Source organism: Vicugna pacos, unplaced genomic scaffold, assembly GCF_048564905.1.
Source record: "Vicugna pacos unplaced genomic scaffold, VicPac4 scaffold_20, whole genome shotgun sequence".
Taxonomy (NCBI): Eukaryota; Metazoa; Chordata; class Mammalia; order Artiodactyla; family Camelidae; genus Vicugna; species Vicugna pacos.
In genome coordinates this window covers 37064762-37086211 of record NW_027328741.1, presented here as the reverse complement: position 1 = coordinate 37086211, position 21450 = coordinate 37064762, and the positions used below count along the sequence as shown (strand labels likewise).

Genomic DNA, 21450 nt, shown 5'->3' with positions numbered 1-21450 from the left:
AAGTATGGTGAGGACAGCAGGGCCATCCCCCAACTCCACACTAAGAAGCTCTGAGTAATAGCTTTCCTGTCTGCCTGGGGCATCAGCTGATGTGAAAACCCACCTAGAAAGCACACTGTCCAGCAGCTCTTCCATAACACAGGCTACACTTTCTCAGGATTAAGAATTGGGCCAAGTAACCCCTTCACTGAAGAATAAAGACAAAGGAGAACAAGAGAGTTCTTCCCCTCCCAAGGGGAGAGCCCAGACCTTGGGCTGCATGCACTGAGCCCACCTCCCAGGAGACGGATAAACTGGAGAAGGACGTCCTGCGAAACTAGGGAAGCAAAGGTAGAGATGGGAACAAATTGACCAGCTTGCCAGGGACAGCCCCCTCCGTTGCTGCATTGGTGACTGCCTCAGTCCCCTCAGCACATCCTGCCCACCTCCGGTGGCTAAGCTGTCAGAGAAACTGTGCTTTGCAACCTGGGGCAACAGAGGCTGACCCCAGGCCAAGCTGCTGGGGAGATGGGAGCTAAACCACTAGCTCCCAAGAGGCAGGCCCCATACTCTCACCATCACCCCGCCCCCACATCAGGCCTCCAGAGAGATGGGAGGTTATCCTCCAGCTCGCAATAGGCAGTAACCCTCTCCTCTCCACCCCCTGATCTCACCGCACCCACCTCCCAGGAGCAACCTGACCTGGTGTGGTGTGTCAGGCGAATCTTGGGCAGGAGAGGCCGTCCCCAGGCCAGGTCAGGGGAAAGGAGAAGTGGCCCCATTAGGCAGCTGCGACGGCTGGCTGCCCCTTCCCCTCAACTTCATCGCGCCCGCCTTCCAGGAGAAAGCTGACCTGGAGATGGGCATCGGGCTTCTTGGGCAGCAGAGGACGCCCCCAGGATTGGCCACTGGGAAGAGAAGGGCAAATTGACAAGCTCCGCCCTGCAGGCCCTCTACCCTCGACGTCACCACCCTCGCACCTTAAAGGCACCGCCCAGGGAGCCCCTCCCCAGCAGGCTGAATGGGACAGGTGTGTCTGCTGATCTGGGTCAGGAGAGGCCACTCCCTCACCAGGCCATCGCGGAGACGGGAGCCAATCTACCAACTCCCCAATACATCCCCATCCCCCCGCATCAGCCACCGCTCCTGCCCCCTGACCTCACAGTGGCCTCCTCTAGGGAGCAGGCTGACCTGGAGATGGACGTCCGGCGAACTTGGAGCAACAGGGACCGCCCCCAGGGCAAACCATGAGGAGAAATGGGAGCAAATGGACCGGCTTCATGGGAAAACGCGCCGCTGCTTCCACCACCCCAAACGTATCACGCCCGCCTCCCGGGGTCAAGCTGACTAGGATACACGTGTCCCGTAACCCAGGGCAACAGAGACCGCCCCCAGGACGAGCCGCGGGGAAGATGGGAGTAAATGGGCCCGCTCCACCGCTGCAGGCCTCCGACCCCCGCCACCCTTGCACCCTGACTACCCTGCCTCCCGCCCCCAGCAGGCAAATTGGGACAGGGGTGTCCCGGGACCTGGGGCAGCAGAAGCCGCCTGCAGGCCACGTGGTGCAGACATGGAGCTAATCCACAAGCTACCCCGGGGCAGCCTCCCTATCCCCGCAGCCACCAACTTACCAGATCCCTGACCGCACCGCACCCATCTCCCAGGAGCAAGCTCACCTGGAGTCGGACCTCAGGCAAATCTCCGGCGGCAGAGGTCGCCCCCAAGCCAGGCCGAGGGGAGAGAAGTAATGGAGCAGCTCCCTGGAACACATGCCCTGCCCCTGCCGCCTCCGCCGCCGCCTCCCAGGAGCAAGCTCATCTGGAGACCCGCGTCCCGCCTCTAGGGCAGTAGAAGCCGCCCCTGGCTCCGCCGCCGGGGAGAGCGGAGCGAATTGACCGGCTCCCCCGCGGCAGCCCCCCTACCGCCGTGGGCCCCGCAACTTAACGGCCCCGCCCCCACTCCGCACTCAGCAAGCTGAGTGGGACAGGCGTGTCCGGCGACCTGGGGAAGCAGAGGCCGCTCCCAGGCCCAGCAGCCAGGACAAGGCAGCTATTCCACCCGTTCGCCAGGGGTAGCCCCGCTCCGCCCCTCTGCCGCTGCCGCCGCCCGCTGACCTAACCGCCCCACCTACCAGGAGCAAGCTTACCTGGAGTGCAACATCTGGCGAATCTTCGGCGGCCAATCCCCACCCCAGGCCAGGCTGCAGGGAAGAGAATAAATCGACCGGTTTGCCCGGGCAGCCTCCCAACGGCCACCCCCACCGCCGCTGCCGCCGCCCCAAAGCATTGCAATAGCCTGCCTGGGTCAGGCTGACTGCAAGGATGTGCACTTGCCTTCTAATCCTGGCCACGTCCCTGAGCACCTCCCTGCATCCCTACACTCCCTGCACCTCTGAACCCCTGCTACACTCTGCAATTCTGCATCCCTCCACCCCCACATCCCCTGAAATGCCTGCGCCCTCCACAGCCCCTGCACCCCAGTCACCAGTTACACTTTTGCACTGCTTACACTCCTGCACCCCTGCATGTCCCACACACCACTTCTTGGGCCTTTGGCAGAGTCTCTGCTGTTAGACCAATGCACAGGGACTCACTCTTTGACAGTATATGATGCATCAGTGGACGTCAGGGGTTGCCTGCAGGAAGGTACATGTTCCCGGTCACTAGCGTGGGCCACTAAGGTGATTTCTGTGAGGTCACCCAGGACGAGTTCAGAGATGCTGTTCTCTGGAAAGAGAGGAGTTGAAACCGGTCTTGAGGTCAGAGCTGTGCTCATCAGGCCGTCCACGCTTCATGTTTTACACAGGGCTTCGGAGAAGTGAAATGGATCCGGCCAAGTAAGACCGGCCTGCTGTGCGCCCACCTCAGTCCTGGGCTCTGAGTCAGACCGACAGGCTCCCACACTCAGGGCCCAGTTTGGGCACCTGAATTGTCCCTTTGAGGCATCCCATCAGTTCTCAGGATGAAGTCTGGCTGCTTCCACCCCATGGCCCTCCCTCCTACTGTGCTGGCCTCAGGAAGGTTCCTTATTCGGGGAAGAAGGCAGCCCACACCCTACCCCACCCCTCACCTTTCTCTAACCCAGGCTGGTGCTGTCTCTGTCCCTCAGAGTCTGGGAAGCCATCCCTCTTCAGTTATGTCCCTTCTGAGATGGACTTGCTTCCACTCAATTCTAGGCGAGGATGCACCATGGAATGCACTGGGTAAGAGAACCAAAATAAATAATTTCTTCTGTGAGGTTGTCTGTTTATCTACTGGGGCTGGGCTGTGTGTAGTTTGCTACAGCTAATTGTGTGAGAGGCTAAAACAGCCTGTGTGTCCTTGTTTTCATCTCCCCGCTGTCTTTGGGTTTTCCCTAGACACTCCTGAGACATTTACTTCTTTTAGTTTTATTCCTGTTATTACACACGGGCCCTACTGACATGGAGGTAAGATGTTGGGGGAGCGGGACAGAGCAGGGCATCTGCAGTCCTGTGATAAGTTCTCATTGAGCCTGTGCCCTGAGCTGTGACCTCCACAAGTGTGTCTCTTTACCCCCACCCCAATTTGGGTGACACAGAAGGGATTTCCCTTCTCCCAGGTTGGTTAGGCTCTGGTAAAATTATTTCTCATTAAACAAACAAACAAACAAACAAAAAACAGCTTCCCCCAATGAAATAGAGTGTTCTGGGTGTATTTCAATACAGTTATTTTCTCCTTTCCAGGCAGGAAGCATGAGGAGTTATCCTCTGACCTTCATTCTGAGAACAGGACACGGTCCTGGATATAAAATACATGAAAAAGAGCATGGGGCCCCTCTGACTGGCCCCCTGGAGTTGTCACACTCTGATATCCCCACACTGAGCCTCCTGCTGGCCTCAGGGACCTGTTAAATCTGCCTGCCCCCGGGGTTCTTACAAAAGTTGGTTCTGCCTTGGGAGCTGTGACTCTCCAAGCCTGCCCGCTGTTCCCTTTGCAACCTCTCTGGGTTGGGAGCAGCTTTCCCCCTCAGTTTTCTGGGATCTAAGAAGAGCAGTGGGTTTGCAGCTCCCTCAGTTCTGGTGTTGTTTTCAGGACAGGAGGAAGAACTTCTGAGCTCCACACGAGCTGGACCAGAGGCTGGAATCCTCCCTTCCTCTGCCTCTGTGCAATCAGTGTCTGTGGTTCTAGCCGAGTTTCTGAAGATGTGGACTTAAACACACATATCCCAGCCCCCACAGGAGCACACAGTCCCATAAATCCGCCTAGTTTCCACTGGTAACTATGGAGCCGATGGGGACACGGGTTTCGGGACCACAGAGGCCTGACTGCACGACTTGCTCTGTGGCCTATTTACGTGGTTGCTCTGGGCTTTGTCTGAAGTGGCTTGCTTACCACACCTGGTACATGGGAAACACAAAATAAGTACTAGAACCTTCACTTTTTCTCCCTCCAGGGCCTTCAAACATAGAAAGTGATAAGTGAACTCAGACAGCCTAGTCACCACAATGAGGTCCGTCCAGCCTGGCTCTCCTGAGTGATGGGCACTGACTTGCACCTTAACTCGGAACAGTAGAGGAACCGCCTTCCTCTAACTGGGCCTCTCCCCACACCAGGCACGCCCGCAGCTCAGACGGGGCCAGATCCCCCACTGAGGTGTGTGCTGGTGGCTTCAGTGTGACCTGGCCCTGCCGGGACATGAACCTGCAGTGAGTGAGGTGGAGGGTCGGGTGGAGGGGGTCCCTTCTGGGGTGGCAGGGGGCCCGGTAGCACCCCTCCCAGCCTGGTGCCTGGGGCTCCATAACACCTCCTACAGCTCCTGGGTTGGCTCCGGTCCTGGCCACTCCACACACCCTCCCAGTATCTTTTCATTATGTCCCTTTTCTGCTTTTATCAGCGAGAAGTGGCTTCTGTTGCTTGCTCAGTGAAACAGTACATCGGGAAACCAGACTACTTCTAACATCAGTAAAATACCAACCTCGGTCAGCTCGCCGGGCAGACCGTGCAGCACAAAGGCCTGAACAGGGCTGTGCAAACGGCTTACGTGAAGGGTCCTCATCATCTGTCTTCAGAGATACAGAAGCTGATGGTTCAGGTAAAACCTCAGGGTGGGATTGAGGAATCCAAAGCTGGTTGGTTTCAAAGGCTAACTGGTCAGACCAGACCCCTGAGCTGTGGTCAGAAGCCTGGCTCACCGTCACGCAGACTCAGCGCCCTAAGTGCCGGGTGGGGCCGGTGCTGTTCCCTTTGCAGGCTCTCGTTGGGGATTCACTGTAGCCCCTTAAATGCAGCAGAGATTCCAGCCCCATTAGCCCCCACCCTGAGTGTTCCATGACACAAATCCCGGGAGTGTTTAATTTTCATCTTTGTTTAGGAGAATGAAGGTGGTTCAAGAGAAGACATAAATTCACACTTAGTGACACAAGGTCACAGCCAGTGCTTCCTCCACGGAGAGCTATGTGCTCCCACAGTGGTGGCTGCGGGCTGGGCAGAGAATATCTGCTGGTCCCAGAGGGACTCGCTCCTCTGGCCACAACTCATGGGTTGGACAACAGATCCAGAGGGTGACAGAGCATCTTTCCTGGGAATTTGGAACTGACACATAGAAATGAAGTTCACTCATCTGGGGATTGGCGGAGGGGAGGGGCGGTGGTTGGAAATCAAATGAAACCAGAGCATGAGAGAAAGTTAGAAGTGAAAGAGCGAGAGACAGAGAGACTGAGCTTGTGAGAGCAGAGTCAGAAAGAAGGCAAACAATCAGGGGACAGAGGAATTCCAGCTCCTGACTGTCTAGTCTGTCCCAGCCCATCAACGACCCCGTGAGATGTTTAAAAACATTCCAGTTTTGCAGATTAGGAAACAGGCTGAAAGAGGTGGGGGCTGGGTTTGGGTGCACAGTTAATTCAATTGCCGCTGGACCCCACACTTCCCATTGCCTGAAGGCACCCTAATCCTCACTGGGACCCCTGTGGTCCCCTGACAGCCCAGCACCCTGATCAAAGGGCCCCTGCGGGAGTGGGAACCCCTCTTGAGTGTGGAGAGTTCCCTGCCCCGAGATGCCATGCATCAGCAGGCTCCCGCTCACCCCAGGTTAACATCAGCCCAGCTGTACAGTCTCCCGACCCGCTTCCCTCCCTGCCAGGCACCCCCATCCTTACCACCGAGTGTACTGCAGGAATTCAGGCACAGGGATGCCCAAATCAACACGAGCCCACCGGCTATAGAAACAGCAGACTCCCAGCCCCACCTGGGTTGCGAGGGGACAGAAGGTGTCCTCAACTTTCATGTGTCTAAGACAATCTTCTTCAGCTGGAGGTTCTAGAGAAAAATAAAAGGTCCAAAACATAGTTCAGTGAGGAATTCCTCCAAGGACCTGACTCCAGTGTCTACAACCATGTGTACCTACCCCTGGACTTGGGGTGAAGGTGGATTATTGATCAGCACAACCCCTGGTGGCCCAGCTCCTTGGCTTGGCTGCCCAGAGGGGGCTGGGGGAATGGGTAAGGCCAGGGCACTCAGGAAAAGCACAGAGGACCTGACCTCTCCCTTCTGCACTCGTAAACCCTTCCCCAAATCTCAAGGCATTGGACAGAGAGCCGCCACAATAATGAGATGCTCCCATCTCTTCACTCACTCCTGTCGGTTCACTTACATGCTGAGCATCCACTGGGTCCCAGGACATGACACATAGGATGGCTGATGGGACAGGCTTGGTCCTTCCCCCTGGAACCTGTTCAATCTGATCAAAGAATGATCACTCATAAAGAGTTTCTCAAAATTATACAGAGACCAAAGACCAACTGCAGAGTAAACCAAATTTAAAAATATATATGAAGATCCCCCAGTCTCCCCGCCTAAGGTTAACAGCATAAAGCAAAAAATTCTTGCCTTTAATCACCAAGGAATTTGTCACCCCCTCTCAGGTGGAAAGGAGAGTTATTCTTTGAGCACGTCACAGAAGTGCTCCATCGGATTGGACCAGGGCATCTACATTCATTCAGCAAATGTGTATAAGCTCCTACTACGTACGGGAATCTCCTAACTAGACCGTTCCCAAGGCACTCGGGCTTTATCAGTCAACAAAGTAGACATGACTCCCCATCACTGGGGGCTCAGAATTTTAGCAGAGGAAACAGGCAGCATGTTGGGGTAGCAAGAGTTTGGAAAAATTTTTAAAAAAGAGTGATATGAGCAAACTCGGGTGATGGCGGTCGGGTGGGAGGCAGGCAGGAGGGAATAAGGCAATCCTGGCAGATCTCACGGAGTAATGAACTTGAAGCAGAATAGATCCGGAGGAAGAAGGAAGAGCCGGAGCCAGAGGCCCCCAGAGTGAGGGGGAGAGTGTGGGCAGAGAGGCAGAGCACGCCGGGTCCTGAGGCCTTTGTGACGACTTTGGCTCCTAATGACATGGTGACCCGTTTAGTGAGTTTTGAGGGGAGGGGTGATGTAGTCCAACTTATGCTTTTGTGTTTGTGTTTTTTGGGGGGAGGTAATTTATTTATTTTAATGAATGTGCTGGTGATTGAACCCAGGATCTCAAGCATGCTAAGCATGCGGCCTACCACTGCGCTACACCCACCACCCGCAATGTATGTTTTTACAGGCTCCCTCTGACTCTGTGTGGATGAGAGATTGTAGGAAAGCAAAGATGGAAACAGGAGGCTATTGGTATCCAGGAAGGGCTGAAGGTGGCTCTTAGGAGGGCGGGGAGCAGAGAGCAGGTATTTAATTAAGACAGAATATCCAGAATTTTCTAACAAGCTGGATTTGCTGTCTGTGAGTGTAAAAGAAAGAGAGAGAAAGGACATGGTTCCAACATCTGGGCCTGGACAATGGGAGGGATGTCCTCTCCGGATGGGAAAGGGGATGGGAAAAGGTGGGGCTGAGCAGGTGGAAAGGGGCTGGTATCAGCTCAGTTCTTCAATGTCATGGTTATGGGGTGTATTACATATTGCCACAGAAGTGCCTAATAGGTAGAGGAATCTGTTTTCTTTTTCTTTTTAACATTTAAAAAATATAATTTAAACATATTAATTGTACTATGTGAATGATTTGGGAATTTTGTTTCATGCCAAGGTATATGTTATATATAGCCAAATGGAACATATATCAAAAAAGGGGAGAAATGAGGGCTTTCACATAAACTGACTCTCTGTAACTTAGGTAAAATTTCAATAAAACCAGTCTTCAGGGCAAAAACCTCATCTCGGTGTTACATAAAAATAAATGAAAAACGACTATGTTGATGTACCATTATTTCATGTTACATAATAGCCCCAAACTAACACAGTGTTTAACTATGAGGCTTGTAGAAATACTATTCGCTTTATTCACATAAATACAGAAGTGCAGTAATGTTCTAAGGTAGAATTAGCATCTTAGTGGAAATAATACATATTTGAGCATTTTACATGATATATATGTACTGATTCAAAATTTGGAAAAGTAATTACATAGTAGAACATATGTATGAATGAGAAAGCAAGATGAATGAAAGGAAAAGAATGTGATGTGAGTCTCAGGGATAAAGGCTCAGATGGAAAGGGGAAATCAGGGAATTTTGGAGAAATCGAGAAATTGATGGCATGCCAATTTCCAAGGCTGGGTTGCTTCCACCAAAGGAATAGCAGAGAGAGAGAGGAGAGGCCCAGGAACCCACCCTGGGGAACACCCACAGTATATGTTTGGAAAAAACAGGAGACATTGGCAAAGGACCAGCCAGCAGGCCAAAAGCAGAAACAGACAGAGCGATGGGCTGGAGGTTGAATGAAGCAGGAACACGGGGTAGGAGGGATGGAAGAGCTGGGTCAAATGCTGCCGAGGGGCCAAGCATGATGAGGAGTCAAAATTGACCACTATATTTAGCAACATGGGGTCACTGATGGCCTTGACAGGGCAGTTTCCATAGAGCGAGGGATCAGGCGAAAAGCCAGAGTGGGTGTAAAAGGGGATGGCTCAAGAGAAGATGCAGACAGTGAGTTTAAACAACTCCTTAAAGATTTGCTGCAAAGACACAGGGTGGCAATTGGTGGGGGTGAATTAGGGTCAAGGAGTGCTGTTTGTTTAAGAGGATGGACGTTTATATACTGATGGTGCCAACTAGCAGGAGAACAAAATAGATGAGGCAGTGAAAGAGAGGATGGTTTTGGGAGTGACAACCCAGAGAAGATGGGAGGGATGGGGCCTCGGGGACTTTTGGAGGAACTGGCTTTCGATGCCACTTTTAATAAGCGGTGGGGCACCGAGAGTGAGGTCACAGACATCAGAAGGCGAGCGGATGTGCTGGGAGTTGCTTGTGAAATTTCTCTTCTGTTGGCTTGTTTGCTTGTTCAAAGTAGAAAACTAACCTTACCAGCTGAGGAACAAGGAGGAAGAAAGAGTTACTGGAGCCATGAGCAGAAGATAAGAAAGAGCCTTCCAGGGAGAATGGGACAGTAAAAAGGGCAGGGGGAGGCGGGGGAGTGCGCTCCCAGAAAGTTACATTTTCTCTTTGACGTCCCCAAAAGTGTGATGTGTTATTACCCTTCCTGCTGTCTACAAAATAAAAATTAATTATGGTTCAGAGGAAATGCTATTTCATTCTAAGAGGCTGCCTGTTTCTCATGAATGGTCATCTTAAACTGCAAATATTACAAACAATGTTGAAAAGATGAACCTGTGTACCTAAAATCCCCTATTTTCTATTAATCTGTTTACTACTTAGTTCCCCTATCAATAACACATAACAAATACTGCCATGATGGAGGTACATCGATGCTTAAAAGGAAATGAGATCTGTATCCTTTTGCTAAATTCCATGGCTTCCTTAATATGCAGTTCCACTTGGAATTTAGGAATGTCTGGTATAAGAAGTGAGAAACAGTTTGAGAAAATCCCGGCTCAGAATTATACATCACAACCACATCTCACAAGTATATACAGCCGTAAAAAAGTTTAAAAGCAAAACTCCGTAACTACTCTTAAAGACCTTTGCAAACCTGGGCCTGCCAAGATGTTTCCAAACTGGAAAGTAACTCCAATCTCTTGCCTGGTACCGGACCAGAGGCTGGCCAGCCTTTTCTGTAAAAGCGAGAGAGTAAATATTTTCAGTTTTGCAGATCATTTTGTTGTAACCATGCAGGTAGGCAATAAGAAAGCTAAGAGCACTGGGAGATAGGAAACAAACGGGCATGCCCACACTCTCCCTTCCACTCAGGGCAGCTTCTCTGTGGTGGGGAGCTTTGCCACAATCACTTGCTTCTTTTTTCCATTGGTTTCTTTGTTTCAACCTTACTGCTCGAGCTCAGAACTTCAGGTGGGCCTGGTCCTTCAGCATCCATGCAGAGAAGGCTGAGCGGGGTTGGGAACCCCACCTGATGGAGAAGAGAGATTACTGGGAGGGACATTGTGGAGGCCACCATGACACGAGACAATCACACCTTCCGGGGTGAAAGGGAAAGAAGACAAGGGAAGGACACAGTAGTGGGACCCCTAGGTCGCCTGCCAGGCTTGTTCTCCCTCCACGGCAACCATGGGGGCCTGGGGGGTGTTGGGCTTCAGCTACGGTGATTAGGATGAAGGGACTCAATATAAAGGACCCTCCACCTCCTCACTAGGTTCCAAACGCAGCCCCTCTAATTCCACCCTCTGAGTTTCTGGAACTCTGCTGGAAGAATACATGAGCAGGCCAGAACCAGAGCCCAAGCCAAACATGACAGGGGCTCGTGGGGCTGTAACCCCATGCTCAGTGGTCGGGGACTCCTTGCAAATCTGCAGAAATCCCTGTTCCACCTCATTCCTGGGAGAAACCCCAGATCTCCTCCTGCTCTGTCTGTTCTTCTCTTGAGGCTATTGTCCTGGAGGGATGCTGAGTCCTTGAACCTGGTCCTCCAAACGTACATAAGCAGCCTGTTCAATAAAACAAATTATGCACTTTTTCACATTTGCCAGTTTTTTGATTCCAGAAAGGCTGTGGGACTCATTCTCACAGTCTCCTGTGCCCCCACCACATGGTGGCCCTCTGCTCATGTAAACACGATTTCCCACAACTGCACCCTGCCTCCCAGCTTGTCAGAGGGGAGTGTCCCACAAAGACACAGGTGTTTGTGAGGATCCTGTCCCCCAGCAGAAAGCCTGCTCCTGGAGCCATGGACAGGGATCTGGCCTCCTAAGCCGCTCAGCTCTAATTCAAAGCCTAAAGTGGGGGCCCCGAACATTGCTGAATGACTTTCTGAATCACCTGGACTGGAGGGGACTGATTTTCTTTCCAGGAATGGAGGTAGCGCAGCCTCCATTTTCAGGGCTGACCTTGACGATGGATCTAGTTCCCCCAACTGCACCGCAGGAAGGAGTGGCCCTTCCATCCCACAGGTTGGAGACCCAACCCAAGGGAGTACTGAAGCAGTGCATTGCTGCCAGGTCCAGCATCCCTGCAGAGTGGCCTCTGCCCTTGAATGACCCCCTTCCCAGGGCCTTTCTTGCCCGGACACCACCACAACCCAGGCTGTGCCAGAGCTCTGGGGCTCTGCGTGTCCAGGGCACACAGGTGGGACCTGAACCAGGTGTCCCCTGGGCCTCAAGGGAGAGAGGTCTGCTTCTGCATCAGGGGAAGGTGACCCCACAAGGCTGGCAGGACACTCTCAATATGGACCTCCAGGAGCCCTGAGAGCAGTTTCCCTGCAGGTGTTAAGAGCCATCATCAGGAGGGCAGTCCCCTCTTTGTGCAGACCATCCAGCAGTGCTGGGCCCACGTGCTGACCTCAGAAATCTACATGCCCCCAGGATACCCCAGGCAACCTCACAACTTCGTCACTTGGTGACCTGGGTACCACGAGCTCCTTGGCCATCCCATGAGGGTGGTCCTTGCAGGCATGGTCTCCAGGTTCTCCCGTTGAGAAATCCCCCTGGGTTTCTGTGGTCACAGAGCAGACACCAGAAGATTCTAGTCCTGCAGTGACCCCCACAGCAGTCAGCTCCCCTGTGCATGTCCAGGGACAAATGACAGCAATTTATTGCCAGGTACCGTGATGAACAAGGGGGTGTGATTCCATACTAAGTTCAGGATCCTGGTAACTCACTCTGCACCCCAAAAAGCTTCCATGAGAAATGTGTGTATTGGGATGTCTGTGCCCCTAGAAGAGCTGTTCCTGAGGGTTCCTGGGACCCTCCAGCCCCTCTCAAGTTTCTCAGATCCTGGGTCTAAATTTCTATCTGCCTCTTTTGGTGTACGGCCACCTGTGTCTCGTGGTCATGGGTCACTTTATTGCATGACTTGGCATGTTCTTAGTGCTCGTCCTCCACCCCTGCACTAGACTCCCAAGATGTTCCCACTGACCCTTGGTTCCCTGGGTGGCTCAGGGGGCCCTAAGTGTGCACCCTTCACTCTCCTCCTCTACCCCCACCTCTGGGGCCACCCCTAGGTGGACTTGGAGGTGTTTGTAAATGAGTCTTACACAAGGACATGTCTGGACAAAGCAGGACCCCACCCCCGGAAACCTCACCTGCTCCCTTCTCAGAAGAGGACCCCACAGCCCCACATTGCCTCCCAGGGGTCTACTCAGGACATAGTCCCCCAGTTCTGGGCAAGGTGTCTCCCTGGAATCCTTGCTTCCAGGAAGAGTCTCTCTGTCCTTCTTCAGAGTTTAGAGGTGTTCCCATGTCCCTGACCACCAAGATGCCCAGCACAGTCCCTTCAGTGACCTGGAGAGACAAGTAACTTATGTGGCCACAGGTCTCACAGGACACACCTGCTGGGACCCCAGGCTAAAGGGCTGTCCTTCTGCCTTCTCAGGTGTGGCTCCCGTGGTAACTTTTTGCAGGGGGCCCAAACGGGGAGTGTGGCCCAAAGCAGTTCATGGGGCTCTCTGGGCAGGGAAGACTTGGGCCAGGTGGCCTTGCCTGGTTTCCCTGCTGGGCCACTCTGAAAACCCCCGCTCCTCTGGCTGTGGCTGGAGGCCCCTCAAACCTCAGGGCGGGGCTCTTTCTCTCAGCCTCCACTGACTCCAAAGCCACGCTGGTGCTGGCGAGGGGAAAGAGCTTTCTTGCCTTCTTTTGGCTAAGTTGCCACAGGTGGATGCTGCGGGGAGCTGGAGAGAGAGGTAGCACTTGCTCAGATGTGAGTGGTTAAGCAATTTGACACCCTGTCAACTAGCCTTAAACATTGGAATGAGGTCTTTCCCGGTAAAGCTGGAAGTTACTTTCAGTAACTTGTCTAAAGATTTCTTTTTTTTTTCCACTTAAAGACTCATAAAACCTCTCCCAGGTCATTCCTGGTATGGACCATTATCCAGGGATCAATCAGGAAATGCAGGAGGAGAGGGGTGGGGGTGGGGGAGAGGGGAGGTTAGATCAGAGCCCACGGAGAGGAGATGCCCCTCCCAGGAGCCTCACACTGGGCAGTGGCTTCTGGCATCCAGCTCTCCTGTTCTCAGGCCCATTCCATCTGCGGGGTTTTCCAAAAACATAATGGTGGAAGGGCCATGGAGGACACCTAGAACTTCCAGAATAGACAGGGGGAGCAGAGTTACCATGCTGGCCCTGGGTTTGGAGACAGACCTACAGTGGAGACCACAGGCTTCTGAGAAGCCAGTTTCGAAATAAAGGCAGTATGCACTGGAATACCCGGCTAGAGAGAGTGCTTCATCATAGACATGTAATTTACATAGTTCTCACCACTAAATTCTGTGTTCCCAACACGCTACATGAATGACGGCTTCAACACACACTCATTTCTGAGATGTGAAAAAGTGTAGAGCTGCTCTTTCATCCTGCATAATGGGCATGGCTACACTTAAGAACACTTACCAAGATTTCTCAGCAAGAGCCAATTTCGAAATAAAGGCAGTTTGTGCAGGAAAACCCTGTTGGAGTGAGGGCTTCCCCATACACATGTAAGTTATAGAGTTCCCCTCACCATGAAACGCTGTTCCCAACATGCTACATGCATGAAGGCTTCGACACACATTCAGTTCTAAGATGTAAGCATGTGGAGAGCCGCTCTTTCATTCAGCATGAAAGGCATGGTTACACCCAGGAAGATTTACCCAGATTTCTCAGCTGCTTCCTTCAGCCAGATTCAAAATAAAGGCAGTTTGTGCTGGGAAAGCCTGTTGGAGCGTGTTCAGAGCTGTTTCGGGCTCTGTCCCAGCTGGAGGGTGCAAAGCCCAACCTCCAGAAAGAGGGACCAGGACCCCACCCGCCAGGTGGTGTTGCCTTTGTAGGGGAACAGTGATCTTTGGGTAAGATATATTGCGGCTCTCTCTAAAAACTGCTTTGACTTAAGTTTGCACCCTAGTCACCAGTTCCAGGACAACAGAAAAGGCATACCCTACATCCCTTTGCACTCAACTCTTCCCAAAAGAGCAAATATTTGTCCATGAAAATACCAGCTGCTCTTCTAAGGCCCACTAAATACCCAGCAGTGTGGGCGGTGCACTCTAGATCAGGGACAGGTGGAGAGGGAACAGCGGTCCTCCAGCAGGCTTGGCCTGGTGTGGCAGCTGCGCTGTGGGTGCGTGGTGGGGAGGGAATGCAGGGAATCCTGTTTGAGGGGCCTCTGTGCACGCCTGCATTATAGTCTGAGGTTTCATACAAAGGCTCCAGGCATCCTAACTGGTCAGATACAGCCCCCACCCTTGGGCTGGAACCACCAGGAGATAAGTACCTGTAACAGGGACGGTGCCTGGTGTGGGGAGAGGTCATGGGACACTCCGGGGGCAGGGGCGGTGGTGCTGGGGAAGGCAGGGGATGCAGTGAAGGGTGGAGGGAGCAGGGTCCTTTGCTTGGGGGTGCGAGTTCTTTGGGAGACCACAGGGAATGGCACACATCATCCCCACCCTATACCCCAAATTCCTAGCCCCGCCAACACAGGGGCTGCTCTGCACCCTCTCAACGTGGCTCTCCTGTAAGACCGCACCCAACCAGGCATCTGGCACCCTGCCCTACCTCCCCTCTTGGGACAGATCCCGTCTTCTTGGAAACTGCCTAGCAGCGCGTATTCAAGGCCGGCAGCCGGCCTGGCGGATCTGCACTTCAGGTGCCCTACCTGGCCAGCCGTGCCTGCCTGGGCTCAGTCCTCTATCTTGCCCACCGGTAGCCTGGGTCCACTTCCGGTGCAAGCGGAGGCCGCGGAGCCCAGGCTGAGCCCCGCACACAGACAGGTGAGGGTGCCCCCGCCCCGCTGCCCCGCCGCCCCGCCCACTGTTGGCAGCATTGCCCCAGCCTCCAGCCGGTGCCACCTGCAGCTGAGGACCTCCGCGTGGCCCCGCCCGCCCCGGCCCCGCCCAGCTGCCCCATAAGCCTCCCCCCACCCCCGTCCTGGCCGCGCCCTGGCTCCCATTGGCTCCGAAAGTTCTGCCCTCGCACGTCTAGCCTCGGGAGGACGTAGACGCAAGCGCTAGGGGAGGGCCCCGCGGCGTTGCCATGGATAAAGACGCCGCGCTCCTCGCGGGCTGGCGCGCGCTTCTGGGGCAGGCAGCGGGCTCCGGAAGTGTTCAGCTGCCCGGGACCATGGCGGTGTTTGCTGCTGGGGATGGCGGCTTGCTTGGCCGGGCCACTAGTTCTGGCCGCGTCAGTCGGCGGCCGACATCTTTTCTGGGGCGGCGTCTCACAGACGGTAAACGTACGGCCGCGCCGTTGGCGGGGCCAGTGGACATGGACCGGGGTGGGATCCGGGTTGGTGTGGCGGCCGGGGAGGGCTGTGGTGCCGGGGAGCGGGTTGGGGCGGGGGGGACAGGGCTGGGGCACAGCCTCCGGCTTTCCTCCCCCTCGGGCTCTGGGGCTTGGACCGCGAGTCCGGGTAGCCCTGCGTGGCCGCGGCCTCCCAGAACCCCTGGGAAGGGCAGGTGGAGGACCCGTCTTTTATGAAGCGGGGCCTTACCCGCGTTTTGAAGAGCCCCAGAATCAGATGTTGGAATAGGGTGGTTTATCAGCCTTGTATATCAGCAGGGAAATTTCAGTTCCATCCAGATGTTGGCTCCTTCGCTAAAACTCAGGAATAAGACAAGGGTCAGTGTCAATTAGCAGTTATCTAGGGCTTGACTCAAAATAGACTGTGCGGGGTGTAGAGATGGTAGATGGGCCCTCCCTTTCAAGATTGGTACTCTTCTGGGATTAGAGGCCTCAGTTGAGGATTACATCCTCATCTGCAGTAATGGAGGTTGTAGGAAACATTAACACAGAGAAGGGAGGGGTGTTGCTGCGGTAACTCATTAAAGAAGCCAGGACACTTGCCTGGCTCTTGTGTAGGAGAGTCTCGCCTAGGGTAGGGCAGCAGTTATCAAAGTGAGTCCGAGGCCCCTGAGATGCAAGACTATTTTCGTAGGAACGCCGGGAGGTCACCTGCCTTTTGCACACTCTTGCACTCCCGAGTTTCCTGTGGGGTTTTCCAGGGAAAACCTAGTCTGTGATATCACAAAACAGGTAATGTAGAGGCAGATAGAATTAAGCTCTCACCAGTCCAAAAGAGATTTTCAGAAATTAAAATCACTGCTATTCCTCTCATTAATGATTTTTGTTTAGAAAAATATACTTATTTTTTGCTTAAGAGTATTAATGGTATCATGTAGTAGGTTGTTATTATTTTTAAGTGAACTCATAAACATTTTTTAAAGTTCTTATTTAACTTCTAACACAGGAACTATTGATAGATTTAACCCACATAAACAGCAGCCTTTTGAAGTCCTCAGTATTTAAGAGTGTACAGGGGTCTTTAGGCCAAGAAGTTTGAGATCCCCTGGAGAACGGGTGCTCAGGTACTAGTCAGGTGCTTAGCGTTGATAGACAGATGCCAAGATGTCTTCTGCATGTGCTCCCGGACTCGAAATAATTGGCCACACAGATCGGTGGGCAGTGCCTCCACTATACAAACCAGAAGCTGCTGAACGTGTCTTGAGTCTAGGCCATGTGCTGTGCAGAGATTCCCATTGTATCTGTTCTATCTAAGCCGGGATTCCTGTGCAGAGACCTGGCTCTGAAGACCCGCTCTCCTTTGCTCCCTGCTAGGTACCTTCTGTGTTATGTCAACCCTCCGGAGGGCTTCAGCCTCCGTAGGGGCGTCTGTATCCACATCGCCTTCCTCCTGAAGACCCTGCTGAAAATGGAAGAGTCGGTGCTGGTGATACCCCCTTGGGGCCGCCTCTACCATTGGCAGAGCCTGGACATCCACCAGGTCCGGATTCCCTGGTCTGACATTTTTGATCTCTCAAGTCTCAACAGAAACATCCCTGACAATGAGTACGAACAGTTCATTGCAGGTGAGATGGTGATCGTTTAACTGGGGCCAGACGGTTTTTGTTCTGGTTCCGATGTGAACATCGGGCCGTCTTGCTTCGGGTTTGTCAGTCTGCTTAGGGGCCGTGCTCATGTTTCCTGCACTGCAGGTGAATTTGATCTTTCCACAGTTTTTCTCAGGAAATATATCTGAAGTGTATGAGCTCTGTGTTCCCTCCCCTCTGAAAACCCTGGCCTTCTGGTGAGATGGAGCGGTGACAAGGAGGCCACTGCCACAGAGGCCTTGTCCCAGCAGGACTCGCTCCCTGGGCAGTAAGGGCCATTCTTACCTGAAGGAAAACACGATGTATGTGTACCATGGGCCACGTGCTGGAGAAGGTATGTAACCTCTCATTCAGTATAATTTGGTCCTGCTCAAGCTTCCCATTTTACTTTTTGTAGGAGGTAAGATTTGAAGATTTTCTTTGAATACAGCTATTTAGAGCTTATCTTTTTTTTTAATTGAAATGTGGTTGATTTACAATGTTTAGTTAGTTTCAGATATACAGCTGTTTTGTTAGTTTCAGGTATACAGCATAGTGATTCAGTTGTACATATACATAGTCTATTCTTTTTCAGGTTCTTTTCCATTATAGGTTGCAAGATACTGAATATTTTCCCCTGTGTTCTACAGTGAATCCTTGCTGTTTGTCTGTTTTACATATAGTAGTTTGTAATTGTTAATCCCAAACTCCTAAGTTTGTTTTCTAAGTCTGTGAGTCTGTTTTTGTTTTGTAAATAAGTTTATTTGTATCTTTTTTAAAAATTCCACATATAAGTGGTATCATATGTTACTTGTCTTTCTCTGTCTGAGTTATTTCACTTTAGTGTGATAATCTCCAAGTCCATCCATGTTGCTGTAAATGGCATTATTTCCTTCTTTGTTACAACTGAGTAATATTCTTTTATATCTAAATACTACATCTTTATCCAGTCATTTGTCAGTGGGCGTTTAGGTTGCTTCTATGTCTTGGTCATTGAAAACAATGCTGCTGTGAACATTGGGGTGCAGGTATATTTTGAAATTAAGGTTCCCTCTGGATATATGCCCAGGAGTGGGTTTGCTGGATCAAATGATGTCTTTTTTTAGTCTTTTGAGGTATCTCCATATTGTTTTCCACATTGGCTTCACCAAACTACATTCCCAGCAATAATGTAGGAGGGTTCCCTTTTCTCCAAGCCTCTCCAGCATCTATGGTGAGTGGATGTTTGAATGGTGGCCATTCTGAGTAGTGTGAGATGATAACTTATTGTAGTTTGGATTTGCATTTCTAAGATAATTAGCGATATTGTGCCTTTTTTTCATATGCCTATTGGCCATTTGTATATCTTCATTGGAGAATTGCTTGTTTAGTTGTTCTGCCCATTTTTGGATTGGGTTGTTTATTTTTTTTTCTTATTAAGTTGTATGAACTATTTTTATAGTCTACAAGTTAAGCCATGTTCAGTCTCATCTTTTGCAAATATTTTCTCACATTCCATAGGTTGTCTTTTCATTTTGCTTATGGTTTCTATTGCTTTGAAATAGCTGATAGGTGGAACTAGGTCCCATTTGTTTATTTTGGCTTTTATTTTCTGTTGCTTGGGTGGATTGCCCTAGGAAAACACTGCTGAGATATATGTCAAATAATGTTTTGCCTATGTTTTCTTCTGAGAGTTTTTTAGCATCTTGTCTAATGTTTAAGTCTTTAAGCCATTTAGAGTTTGTTTCATTTTTGTTTTTTTTTTTCAACTCTATTATATGCTTTCGATTTGTGGTTACCCTATTCTTCAAGTATATCAACCCATTATCATATCTATTTCCTTTAGACTGATAATCACGTAGGCTCCAACACATCCTAAGAATAATGAGAAAAAGGAAAAAGAAAGAGAAAAAAATCTATCTTTTCTTGCTACCGTCTCCCTTTCCCACCTTTTTGTATTTGGATATACTTTTTCTTTTTTACATCTTCATGTTTATTGTCTTGTAACTCGTTATTTCATTTCCAATGATGGTTTTCCCATTTCTATAGCATCCTGCTTCCTTTCTGTTTAGAGTAGAACCTTTTAATGTCTCTGTTTGGTTCCATAATGCTGAATTATCTCCCTAACCCCCTCCACCCTGAGCCTCTGAATACTCAGTACAGGGAAGCCAAACCATCCTAGCCTTCATCAGTCTTGGGATGCAATCTTCAAAGTGGGAAAGAAGAATCATTGAAAAATAATATTCTGTTTGTTGCTTTCTACCCTTGCCCAGAGAGTGAGAATCACCTCTGAAGGCGGAGGAAGAAAGATGGGGGCATGGGGCACAAAGTCTTTTCTCCTTTTGCTACTGAAAAAAATGATTTCTTTTGTAATTAGTGATGATGCCCTTTAAATTGGTAAGATCGAGATTCCACAGCTTCAGCGCCTGTGAATAACCAGCTGGGAGAAAGCTCTCCAGGGCCCCTGCAGTGGGAAAGGCAGCCCCTCTGAGCACCTGTTGTTCTGTATTCTTCCGGCCTCCACACAGGTTCGTTAGGCACTGTGCAGGACGATGCAGTTCCCCAAGGTGGAGGACTGGGAGACCCCTGCTTGGTGGCAAGCCACAGGAGCCCACACTTGAAGGACAAAATGAAGAGTAGTGGGGCGGGCATAGGAACAGAGGATGGTTGAGACCCAGGATAGTTTCCTGGAGGCCAGCAGGTGAGACTGGCGGGGCAGATGGGGCCCTGGTGCATGGGCAGTCCTTGAGGGATCTGAAGCAAAGATATGAACCAAGATACTGGATTCGTGTGGGGATAAATCGCCCCCTGGAAGCCACGTGGCAGTGCAGCGAGCCCAGGAGGAGCGGGCATTTCCCCAAAGTTGGGTTGACAGATCACAACCAACTCACTGGGAACCGAGAGGTACAGAGATATTGTTAACTTTTTGTCCCTCTTCCTGGAAAAAAAATTGCTTCCTGTTGAATAGCCTGTGTAGTTAGTGAGAATTAAAGACATGAAGTAACATTTCCTCAAAAGTCATCCATTGTGCAGTTGTTAATAAGGGTCAAATGCAAACTTGAATAGATTAAATCAAACAGTCATCATCGTATTTTAAAATCTTTTAAAATAAAAAATCTTGCTGTCTTTGTTCTTCATTTCAGGGTTCACTTGGTGATAATAGTAACAAAAGCAACAGCAAACCTTTAAAGAATTCTGTCCTGCTGTTCAAGGAACTCTGTGTTCATGACAAACAAATGAGGTGGCACTTTACAGGAAGGACAGTCATTAATCACACAGCTAGTAAATGGCAGGGGTGGGACTTGAACCCAAGCTGCCTGACCCCAGAGCCCCCTCTCAGGCCCTTCAGTGCAGCTCATCACTTGGTATGCCCAACAGAGGCCAGCATTAAAGAGCAGCATGACCTTGGCTGCTTGGCCTCTGTTTCTTCATCTGTAGAATGGGGGTGTGGGCAGTGAACTCTGTGAGCTCAGTGGTCACTTCCTCCAGCTCTGCTATTCTACTGCTTTGAGTTAATTTAAGAAGTATCCGAGCCCCTGAATGGCCCACCCATAGGCTGGCGCTTTGCTAGGCCGTGGGTTACGGAGAAAAATAAGATCAGCCTGCTTCTCCAAGGAGCCTGTGTCCCTCCACGGCAAACGGCTGTGAGGCCCAGGCTCCCTCGCTGGCAGTCGGGGACTGGGCAGGAATGTCTGATAGAAGATGGAGGCAGAGCCCCTCCGGGAACAGTGGTGGCCACAGAGCTATCAGGAGCGGGAGCATCTGTCCAGGCTGCTGAGAGGGGGGCCCTCATGAGGCCAGTAGCCCCCCCAAACTAAGCCCTCAGGACAAAGATCCAGCCATTCCTGCAGTGTCACAACAGAGCCAGTCCATCCTCATCACTGTGCCCCTGTGCTCCTTTGTCCTGGGGCCTCTCTTCCCCCTACACCCAGAAGACTCATCTTTCTCTCTTCTCTGAGTGTCCCCTCACTTTACCCATGGTCCCTGCTTCCTAGGCCACCATCTCTGGAGTTGACGATTTGCCCCCTCACACTCTCCGTTTGATCAGGAGCCTGGGTTGACCTCCTTGTGCTCACTTTCCCCCATGAGGTGATTTCTCCTCCTCTCTTGGGAACACCTGGAAAACCCAGTCCATTCCTAGCAGTGCCTGCCACAATGGCCTCCCTGCTCATCTGCCTCAGTCAGGAGCAGCTGGACCACCAACTCTGTATTGCCTCACCGCCTACCATCAAGACGTCAATGTTGATTCTCCCTCCACCACCCAGTATGGTCATTGTAGGGTCGTCTTCTCCGTCAGCCTGAGC

At 51.5% G+C, this 21450-nt stretch overlaps 2 long non-coding RNA genes across 3 annotated transcripts; one reads left to right on the top strand and one right to left on the bottom strand.

The window, feature by feature from the left end:
* Window positions 1–10133: 10133 nt before the first annotated feature.
* On the bottom strand, window positions 10134–12546 carry LOC140693909 (uncharacterized). 2 transcript variants are annotated; one of them, XR_012069614.1, is made up of 4 exons: window positions 12416–12546; window positions 11736–11826; window positions 10707–10823; window positions 10134–10288 (listed from the first exon to the last, which is right to left on the bottom strand). It is a non-coding gene; the product is annotated as an uncharacterized lncRNA (long non-coding RNA). The 2 variants fall into 2 exon arrangements; XR_012069613.1 differs by lacking the exon at window positions 12416–12546 and having other exon boundaries at window positions 11736–11873.
* A 4370-nt stretch (window positions 12547–16916) lies between these two features.
* Window positions 16917–20446, top strand: LOC140693910 (uncharacterized). Its single transcript, XR_012069615.1, has 3 exons — window positions 16917–17167; window positions 17315–17522; window positions 20290–20446. It is a non-coding gene; the product is annotated as an uncharacterized lncRNA (long non-coding RNA).
* The last annotated feature ends 1004 nt before the right edge of the window (window positions 20447–21450 follow it).